The 10,002-nt window shown below is 38.6% G+C and overlaps 1 protein-coding gene across 1 annotated transcript in view; it reads right to left on the reverse strand.

Annotated features, from left to right (window-relative positions):
- The window catches only part of LOC145497159 (uncharacterized), a 171,838-nt gene that overhangs the window by 79,613 nt on the left and 82,223 nt on the right, over positions 1-10,002 (reverse strand). The gene's annotated exons all lie outside the window — the stretch shown is intronic.

Below are 10,002 nucleotides of genomic sequence, written 5' to 3' on the forward strand. Positions count from 1 at the left end.
TTCGCAGTATGAGTATAGAGTCTCCCGAGATAAAAACAAAGCATTCCAACACGAACGAAACCAAAGTGAGGGAAACAAATCAAGATAAGGTTGATCAAAACAAAAAAGTCGTGGGATATTTTCTTTGTTATGTGATTTGTAATTAAGAAAAATTGCTGGCCTTAGCAGTTAAAAGAATCCGTTTTGACCTGGACTGATTTTATTTGTTTCATTCAAAAACGGAGAGTTATTTCTACAGCGACGGAAACAAAATGGCCAACGTGTAATGTACTCGAAAGGAAGTCGTGAAATCATTTATGTTTTCTTTTCTTCTGACATGTGTGGGTTTGTTCTGTGTGGCTTAGCTAGCATTTCGACTTACTCGTTACCATAGCAGTATATTCAAGCTTTGATCGAGAATCCTTCCATCTGTGTTAGCCAAAATCCACAACAAAGGCAACAAAATGACGGCACTACATCTGGTATAAGGGATCTCTTGAAGTCTTCCGTGTTTTCTCAAATGTAATGTGGTTTAGTTTGCTTTGTTTAATCACCGTTTAAGACAGTTGTCTATTAGAAATGGCTGTGTTTTCATCTTAGGTTTTAAACAAAGCAATTCGCAATGTTAAGTTGTGTTTTTTTGTTGGGTGGTCCAAATTAGATTGTAAAAAAGAGAGGTTAATTTTCTTCTCCAATATATCCGAAAGTACTGCCGGCTAAGCGGAGCACTTTGTCTACAAAGAGCTAAGAATATGAAAATAGCTACATTCATGTTGCTTTTCCTCCATATGTCCTATTTTAATATGTCGCATGATAACTTTATTATTGCTTTGCAATAGTCATTTATTAGATTCGTTTCAGTTTCTTTATGTGGAAGCTACAGCTCCATGTTGTTCTTCACTGTGTCAATTTCTTTGCATTTCTTTATTCGGCGGTTTGAAAAATTGTTTAAAAAATGAGCTAACTTTCAGAAATCTTTTGCCACACCCTATACAGTTTCTCAACCATTTTAAACTGTTTTCAAGTAATTTCTCAGGCCCTTGATTCTGTGCCCCCCGCTAAACCCAGCCGGCTTGTTATCGGTATTGCCAAGGCAGAAAACCATTGAGATAAATCGTTATAACATTGTATTTAACGTGACCTTTGCACACACGAGCAGTTATCAAACGGTGCACGTTTGGTATATTATTCTATTCAGGGAAAAGAGGCTATTTTGGTAGTTCAGCCTATCAAGGGACATTAAGAGAAGCGTGATCTTGTTAACTGCAAACCTGTGTTCCGCAGCACTTAATGTCGTGATTGGAGCTGCGTCGATAGAGATCAGATTATCATCTGCCAATGAGCTTCTTATGCCCATAAAAATATTGAACATAAAGATATCGCATAAATAGACAACAAAGTACTTAAGATTTTGTTACATATAACTGCAGTGCTCAGTTCCGGAGTATAGGTCTTTCAAATTAAGAGGATTTATCGCTTTGAACATGCTATCAAAGGTTTCCGCCCTTTAGGGACAGGTTTCTAACTGTGGTCAGCATTTAGATCACGGCCGGGATAACGGAGAAAACTGCTAAAAACGAGTTTACCTCAAACTGAGAGATTAATGCTCCTTGCTGGTAACTGGCCTTGCATTTGGTAAGTTCGTGATACTCAATAAGCAGTATAACTTTATTTTAACAGTGAAGTTCATCCTCTGGACTTATATTTTCACCTTGCTTCTTCTTGCCAATTCAAGCTGCACACCGCACATGGCCTCTGGGAAGCTTTCAAAAGTTTAAAGTTAGTTACGATAATTTTTTGATACATCAAGGCAATACGATTGATTATTTACTGCATTCTCGTTACTATTCCATTTCATCAAGTATTGGCATTGTAAGGAGAAGTAGGATGACGATTACACCTGGAAGGAAGAGTTAAACATTTTTGGCCGACTACCGCCAATGAAAGCACACGTTGCCCTGAGTGGGCTAAATCGGTTTAGAATCTTCTTGAACAGATCACCGAATGACTCAATTGAAAGAGGATCCGCCCTCGCCTTTATGCGATTAGCCGGAAACAAGCAAACAAGCAAAAAACATGTTATTTGGGTTTGATACAGTAGTAAGGCTTATCAACGCGACAAAGCATTAAATGCCGTTTGCAAGAAAATGCCAGTCGCGGTCGAGATTATTATTTCATAGGCTGGTTGGCGTTAGCCGTCCTGTTCGAGTGATGCGATTAGTTTTTCCGCAGGATATGGCAAGTTATGAATTCAACGGTGTCATTATATAAATAATCGACTTAGTAAAGCTACAAAATTATATCGCGCGCACGGCTTCCACTTAGTTCGCCGTGAACCGGGCTCTTCCAGGTACTAAACTGAACAGGGGTCTCTGTAGAGATAGATGCCGATCAAAATTGCTCGGCTCATACGGCTTACACTGACAAACCATGACTAGCTATTACTACTGAATCCTTCAATTTGCAAGTATTTCTCTCCTTCACTGGTATGTACCTTTTTCAACTGTTTAATCGCATACGGCAATATTGTACGTTTTGCAAGGTGTCAATGTAGGTTTCATGAGGCACAGCAGTCAAACTCGGTGGAATTTTTATTACGTACATGTACCGTATTATTATTTTTTTTTTCAATGAATAAGAACTTAAATATGTGTTATTGAACCAGCGCGAGGTCCGTATTGAGGAAATATTGAGCGCGACTAAGGAGGACATCGATCGGAGCCAAGGAGTTTAAAGTTTCAGTCTTCTTTAGTCCAACTTATAGGCGCTGTCTCAGACCTCCCATTCTGATACCTAGACAAGAGCACGGCATTCAAATATCTCTAACAAACCATTTATAGGTGTTGTGGTTAGTTACATACATGGAAAAGAGGTTGCAATGCATATAATAAAGAAATAGACTTTGGACTTGGAAAAGTTCATTTACATCGATACCAGAGCAATGAACGATTCATAGTATTTCATAGTTCTATCGTTACCAAGACCCAAGTTCATTTGACAAAGGAATTGAACTGGTCATTTTGTAGTTTGCAAACAACATGTACTGTTTTCATGTGAATGGCCACACAATAGGGTTTCGACCAGACTTACAAGCTAGAACCACCTTCAAAAGCACAATGAACAGTACCACATGAAAGTGCTGCTCAAAAGCTTTAATTTGAGTGGTCTCACACTAGGGTTTCACCCAGACAGAAAGCCGTCATGATGTGTCTATGGTACAAAACCTGGTTGAGATTCCAGTCGAGATTCCTTTAATTCCAGTTTTAACAATATTAAGTATAATGAAATGACAACTTGTGTAATAAGGAGGGGTCGATCCTTGAAGCCCCATGTCAGTGTTTGAATTTGTAATGTCACAGTGAAAATTAGTGAAAGTAAAAAGTTAAAAACTACTTTCACAAAAATGCTATAAATTGTCGTTGGTCCAAACAACAGCTTCCAAGGACAGAACCTTCAACTTCTTTCTCTTAGAATCTGCTTCGGCCCAGCAGTATTTTAACTTCCTACAGTAAGATATGCCAGATTATTGACTGGTGAGCTGGTAAATAGCTCATGTCTAACTGAATTTAGCACACCCATTAAGAGCCTCCTGCGTTAATACTGGGAGCCCCAATATTTACATCTTAGTGCCCTTAGGGCGCCCCCCTTGTTTTTAGCCCGTAGCTTTTGTACCCTTTGGGACTGTCAGCTGACCTAGTGCCAAATAGTTAAATTCGATTACATCAATGCTGTTTTCGGCTTAGAGCCTGAGGTCCTGAAACCGGTTTCTGCTTCTAAATCTAACACGTTTTGGCAAGAATCCTGTCCAAGCTAGTATTACGTCTGGATTTGCAACTTTCGTCACGCTGACGTCATGTCGCCCCACTTTATTCCCTCCTTTATATCCTGTGGTATATCACAATCAAAACAGAACTACTCGGTAGTTCAGTTATTTTGACCTGTACAGCAACCCGCGTCATTGAAGCATACGTTTCTGTGTTCTTAAGCTGAAGAGAGACACAACCAAGTTTTAGACACCTTCACAATTGGTTCCACACTGGACAAATCGACGATTGGTAAGTGAGAGAGCTACAGGGATGCTGTGAAGACAGATCATAAGGAGTTATTTGAGTAATTTGTTGGGTTGGGTCTTCTCCTACGTAGGTCAATTGATTATATAAGCTGCATGTATTTTACCAGCGTGGACAAATTGCACCAGTTTCCAAATAACAGTCGAAGCATCGATTCTTTTCAAATCCTAGTCAGGTTTGTTACATCAGAGATAGTGAAGTACCAAGTACTCTTACAATGATTCCGGCTCTATTTGCAAACGAAATAGCGGGGGGAAGAGAGTGAAGAATGGGGAGACAAAAAGGTCTACGCATCTAGACACTTAGCGAATTGCATTCAGTTGCTCTGCGTTCAAAAGAGTGGACACTTTAAGACCGCCCTGTACTGCCTCAAACAGTCAGCATAATTTATCACATGAAGGTGCATTCAATATTAAACAGCTTATATTTGAATGGTCACACATTCGGGTGTCATCCATAGTTGTAACAGTTACAATCGCTGTTTTACTGTGACCTTGTGCAACATAACACACGTACTGTACAATAGCTTTCACTAGAATGTTCCACGGTTTCCCTGCAGAATTTCCCCGGCTGCACAGCGCGGTTAGACACCAACTGTGACCCTGTTAACAGTAATTAATTTAATAGAGGGTCACTGTAGGATCTTCTTTTGGTAAGTTGCCACAGAGCTGTTGTCCTCTGTAGACATGTCGTAGAACGAAACCATTTCAATTTAGCTTTCTTGAGCCTGGGGACTACCTTGCCTCGCAATGTTCCGTGTGTGCAGCACGGTTTGTTTACAGTACTCAAGCTTTAAAACTATTGTTCCCGAGCCCTCAGACGTCCGTCTGTTTCCTCTCTTTTGTCTCCTGGATGAAAATCAATGGTTTGATTGTAAAGAGGATTAGTGGTTTAATCTATGACGGACGTGAGCTCTGCTAAGCTAGCCTGAAATAACTTTATGACTTTGAAATGTTACTGTTGAAAGCTAGAAACAAACACAAAGAAACTCTGCCTGTTGCACCAGTTGAAGCTAAAGAACTCGATCAACTGAAACAGGTCACCTTACATGAATAAGACTTGAAAGTTAGCACACTGTTTGCAGTAATTCTCTTCAGATTTATTTGTTTTCCTTTTTCAGCATAACTTTTGGAATCTTTGCCAAAATAGGCTTTCAGGAAAGCTATTCAAAGTCGAAGAATGTGACAATCATTTCTGCCCTTCCAGAGCTAAGATTGAACTTTTAATTCTCTGCATCGATTGTTTACACAAACAGTTTCGTATTGCCCATTCTAAGAATCAACTGGAACAAAGGCAATATCCCTTAGTCGTAGTGTCCTGCGATTTTCCAAAAGGTGCATGATTGCACAAAAAGGATAGAGCAACAAAAGTCAAAACATTTAGCCATAGGTTGATTATTCATCTACGTATTCTCTCCGCTATAATGTACTGAAAAATTTGTTGTTGATAATTCTCGGTAATTAGATGATTATCAGGCGATAGGTTCCTTTTCAACTGACCAGCTTTGCTTTTTGACTGGCAGCTGTCCTTGGCAATAAGTCTGAGGTAGCAAGTCACGTTCCTCGCAACTCCTACATTCTTTGTCTTGACTTCTCTTAAGATGCCTGTCACGTTTCTAAGAGGGCGCTAAATCAAACAGCGGAAAGGGGTTGGGGGTTGGGGGGGGGGGGGGGGATGTGAGACAACTTTGTCCCCAAGACAAAGGAAAAAGTTCCCTGGAGATGAAGATTAAGGGGTCCTGGTTAGAGAAACCATGGTATACAAGAAGACAATTCCTGTAACGCGGCGATAAATATTTCACGGTCAGTTGAAACCGTACTTGTGGAATGGAAAGCTTGACTGGATTGCTATGCTAAGAAAGTGACTGAACTGTTTTTAATATTAGGGAATTTGGTCTGCGATTATCGTATTAGAGGCTCCTTTCTGAAGAGGATAATCCCGTGAATCTGTTACATCAGAGTGATTTTAGGAAAGCTATCATAAAGCAACACCGGATCACGATATACATCAAAAACTCAACTGGACATTTCTTTTTCTTTTCACAGCTAGACCAATAACGACGACGACGACAACAACAACAACTAGCTTTATTTGCATGACCATAAATACATACAATGTTGCAAAAGCTTTTGTAAACTAAAACTAAAATAGGAATGATTTTCGTGAAAAAATATAAAGGTCATGATACAGCAATCAAATTATCGCTTTGATTTGAAAGAAAAAAATGCGCAAATCAAAGCAAGACGAAATGAATTTTGCTAACTGAATATTAACATAATGATTTGGAGAAGTCATAAGTTCGCAGACGGCTTGTAACAACAAAGATTGATGGGGTCTTTACCTTTCAAAATTTTGAAGTTAAGCATATGGTTTCCAGCTTAGCTATATTTAGAGACAAAATGGCTTTTTTCCTACGAAGCGGAGGCGTTAAAATCATCAAACAAATTAACAAGCTTGCTGATAATTCTCTCATTGGTTATTACTGAATTGACAGCGGAAATGGCACTTAGAGCCATCGTCAAACCAATAACGAGTTCCAGACTGACGAAGGGGCCGTTCCTTCAACAATCCATGTACCGGCACCAAGGCTCCGTCCAAACTACGGCGAAGAAATTTGAAAACGGAGGTTTCACTATATAAAAACGCGGCTTTAATTCCACGGTTAGGCCTGCCGTCCACACTATTAATCCGTCACGAAAACGGAGCTTTTGGAAACGCTCTTCAAACCGGAGGAATTTGAAAACGTCAGCTATACGTTTAAGTCCGTGGTTTTAGTGTGGACGGAAAACAGTTTGAAAACGGAGCTTTTCGAAAACGATAACATTGCGATAATAGTGTGATTTCCCCGCCCGAGCCACGTTTTCCTCAACCACAAATCCAAAATGACCTCCATGTTATTGTTGCGTTTTCAAATTCCTCCCGCGTAGTGTGGACGGAAAACATTTGATGCGTTTTCGGAGTGAAATCTCCGTTTTCAAATTTCTCCGTTGCAGTGTGGACGCGGCCTTAACCTTATTCATACCTGAATTGGTCATCTGGGACCAGGAGAGGGCGAGCTTTTGAGGCCCTCGCGCTGAATCTTTAAGAGTTTTCAAACAATCACAATGAAAATGGATGATTTGAAAACGTCTAAAAATATTTCCTTTAGTCCCGTAACATAAAACGATGACTCCGTGTAACGTAAAGTCGATGTCATTATTTCTGAACCACCGCCATCTTGATTTTCATGATTTTTGCAAAACATTAGAAAACCAACAAAAATGACTAAAAAATTGTTAAAAATGTTAAAGAACGCTCATGTTGTCTAAAAAATTTAAATAAATAAAAGATTCTGGAAGGAAGTTAAAATTTCAGAAAATTGAAAAGTTCAAAAACATGTCTGCAAAAATACAGTTCTCTAATTATGAGCATTATGAGCAAGTTGGCGAGGGCCTCAAAAGGTCTCCACGGACAAAATTGCCACAAAGATTACTTTGCGGTAAATACATTTTCATACAAATTAACTTAAAACGAAACAAAAACAAGATTCATGTCGACGCGACAGAAAACTGGTTTAGCTGAGTACAATCCAGTTTTGACCGTTCTTAAACCGTTTTGTCCAATTGTTTCTTTTGTGCGTTATAGGTTTAAAACCATTGCATATAGAATTTACAGTGAATTATGTAACTAAAGTCCTCTACCTAAACCTCTGAAGATCTCTTTGTTAATAACATTCCGTCAAATGAAGACATGGCTGATCATAGCAGTTATACACGGAACTTATAAAGCAGTCGTGAAATTAAAGCCTGAAAAAAAGATTAGGCTTGAACGGGATACGAAATCACGAGCTCTGCGATACCGGTGCAATCACTACCAACTGCGCTATCAAACCAACCTTGGGAGCTGGTCACGTTGTAAGTTCGTAAGACATCATGTCTTCATATCTTTCTCCGCAGTTCAAATATATGATCTTTCATATATTTACTTGCATTCCGTCAAATATTGCTTTACTGGTTTTGAATTCGACAGGCAGGAAATTAAATCCTGTTCTCGATGATTTATGATTTGCATTCCTTTATGGAAAAACCTATAACCCAATCTGGATTAGTCAAGACCCGGAAAAATACCAGCTGTAATCTTTTTTAATTAAACTTGCTCTCAGAGGTTTTTTTTTTTCTTAAAAAAGGGTTTACATTTACTTAAAGCAAATCTAACTGTGCTGTTCAAAGGCAAGTTTCAAGTTTACAGGTATGTAATTTGTTAACATATTCTTGTACGGGTTCAGATACGGGAGGCAAATATTCCAAAAGGGAACACTATAAAAGTCCCATACTAAATTGTTTCATTTCAGTAAACATTTATTTCAAGGTCATGCTGGGTGCAACCAAGAGACACTGAAGTCCGGTGAACTGTAAATGAATTTGCACAGCTCATGATTAACCAGAATATAGCAAGAGAATCAAATCTCTGAATCCGATGAACCAGATTTTGCAAAAAGTGGGAGTTATTGGGTATGATCCGTTCCATGCTCTAATGTTGGAATCCTATGGCTAGATGTCCTAGTTGTCAAGGCAAAGTAGCTAAATTACGTATGACACAAACCTCGTAAGCTTTTGACAAAATACGAGAATCTTTCAAATTTATAGTTTCAAATGATTTCAGTGCTAATCTTGTCAAAGACTTTCAGTTGACAAAATTTTACTGGGGGACTCCGGGATACAGGATGGCAAATCAATTTTAGTTGTATGATTACTTTAAAGTAGTTGGTAAATTATATGCGATAAGGTTCATTAAACTTGAGTCAACTCTTGTCATTAGGGGAGTATTCACTTAGAGTCTCAGCTAATTTAGTTTAAAATTTCGTCAAGCTGTAAGAAAGATAAGCATCTCCAGGCGTGAATAGAATTCCGTTCGAGACAGGACGAAACGTCAAGATCCCTCAGAGTTACAGAATATTTGCCCATAAAATAGTCTCGACTTTTTTGCGACGCAAATGAAATTGAACACTATTGATTTGATCATTATGGAATGCAGAAAGTCTGATAAGTCAAGGAATGACGCAAAAGAATTTTTATCCCCTTTGATTACGTTGTCTGCAAATATGGTGATTCCCTTGGAATAGAAAAACATCATGTAAAACTCGTTGGAAACGAAATTCCTCCTACGTGCTCAATTAATAGAAGAAAGTCTCGCTAACCCTAATACCTTAATTTCTTTCTTGGCGCAGAACAGGGCTGTAAATGCGCCAAAAACGTTAAGAATAGAATCTTGAACTTTTCTAAGGAGATATATTACTGGGTCATAGATCTTTTATTGTTTCTTCTTTATACCTTGTACCTTGTGTCGTAAGATAGATTAGTCCAGATAGATTGCTTTGTAAACTGCAAGCTATAATAGATGTAGAACTAACTCAGTACAAGAACGTTAAGGATATATTTTACACGCGTGCTTGTTAGCAGAGAATCGCATCTAAAACAATGTGAAACAATCTGAGCTTTTTTTTGTGTTAATGTTAGATTACGTATACATGGAATTCTCAAGATAGATTAGGCTAGATAGATTGCTTTGTAAATTGCAGCTGTAATGTATGTAGTATTACATGAACGTTGATACATTTTGCACGCGTGCTTGATACCAGAGGCTCGCAGCTAAAACAAACTTTGTGAAACAATCCGAGTTTTTTTTTATGTTGATGTTAGATCACCCCAATTTTCTAGACTATTTATGTACAGGAAAATTATCTCAGCTGACACTGAGGTTATTAAAAAAAAGGATTGTCAATAAGCTAAAGTTGTTTAGATGAAGATGAGTCGCCAACCTCGATAGTTTAGCAAAACAAAGATGTCTTGCTAACCAGACCTTAATTTCAGACAATGATTGTCGGGACACGCGAAGAATTTCTTCTTTGGCCGTATCTAAGATGGACCCTCAATGAACTTTCGTCAATGTTGCAAAAAGGCGTCTTATTATACAA

The sequence above is a fragment of the Orbicella franksi genome, chromosome 9, assembly GCF_964199315.1.
Source record: "Orbicella franksi chromosome 9, jaOrbFran1.1, whole genome shotgun sequence".
Lineage (NCBI taxonomy): Eukaryota > Metazoa > Cnidaria > Anthozoa > Scleractinia > Merulinidae > Orbicella > Orbicella franksi.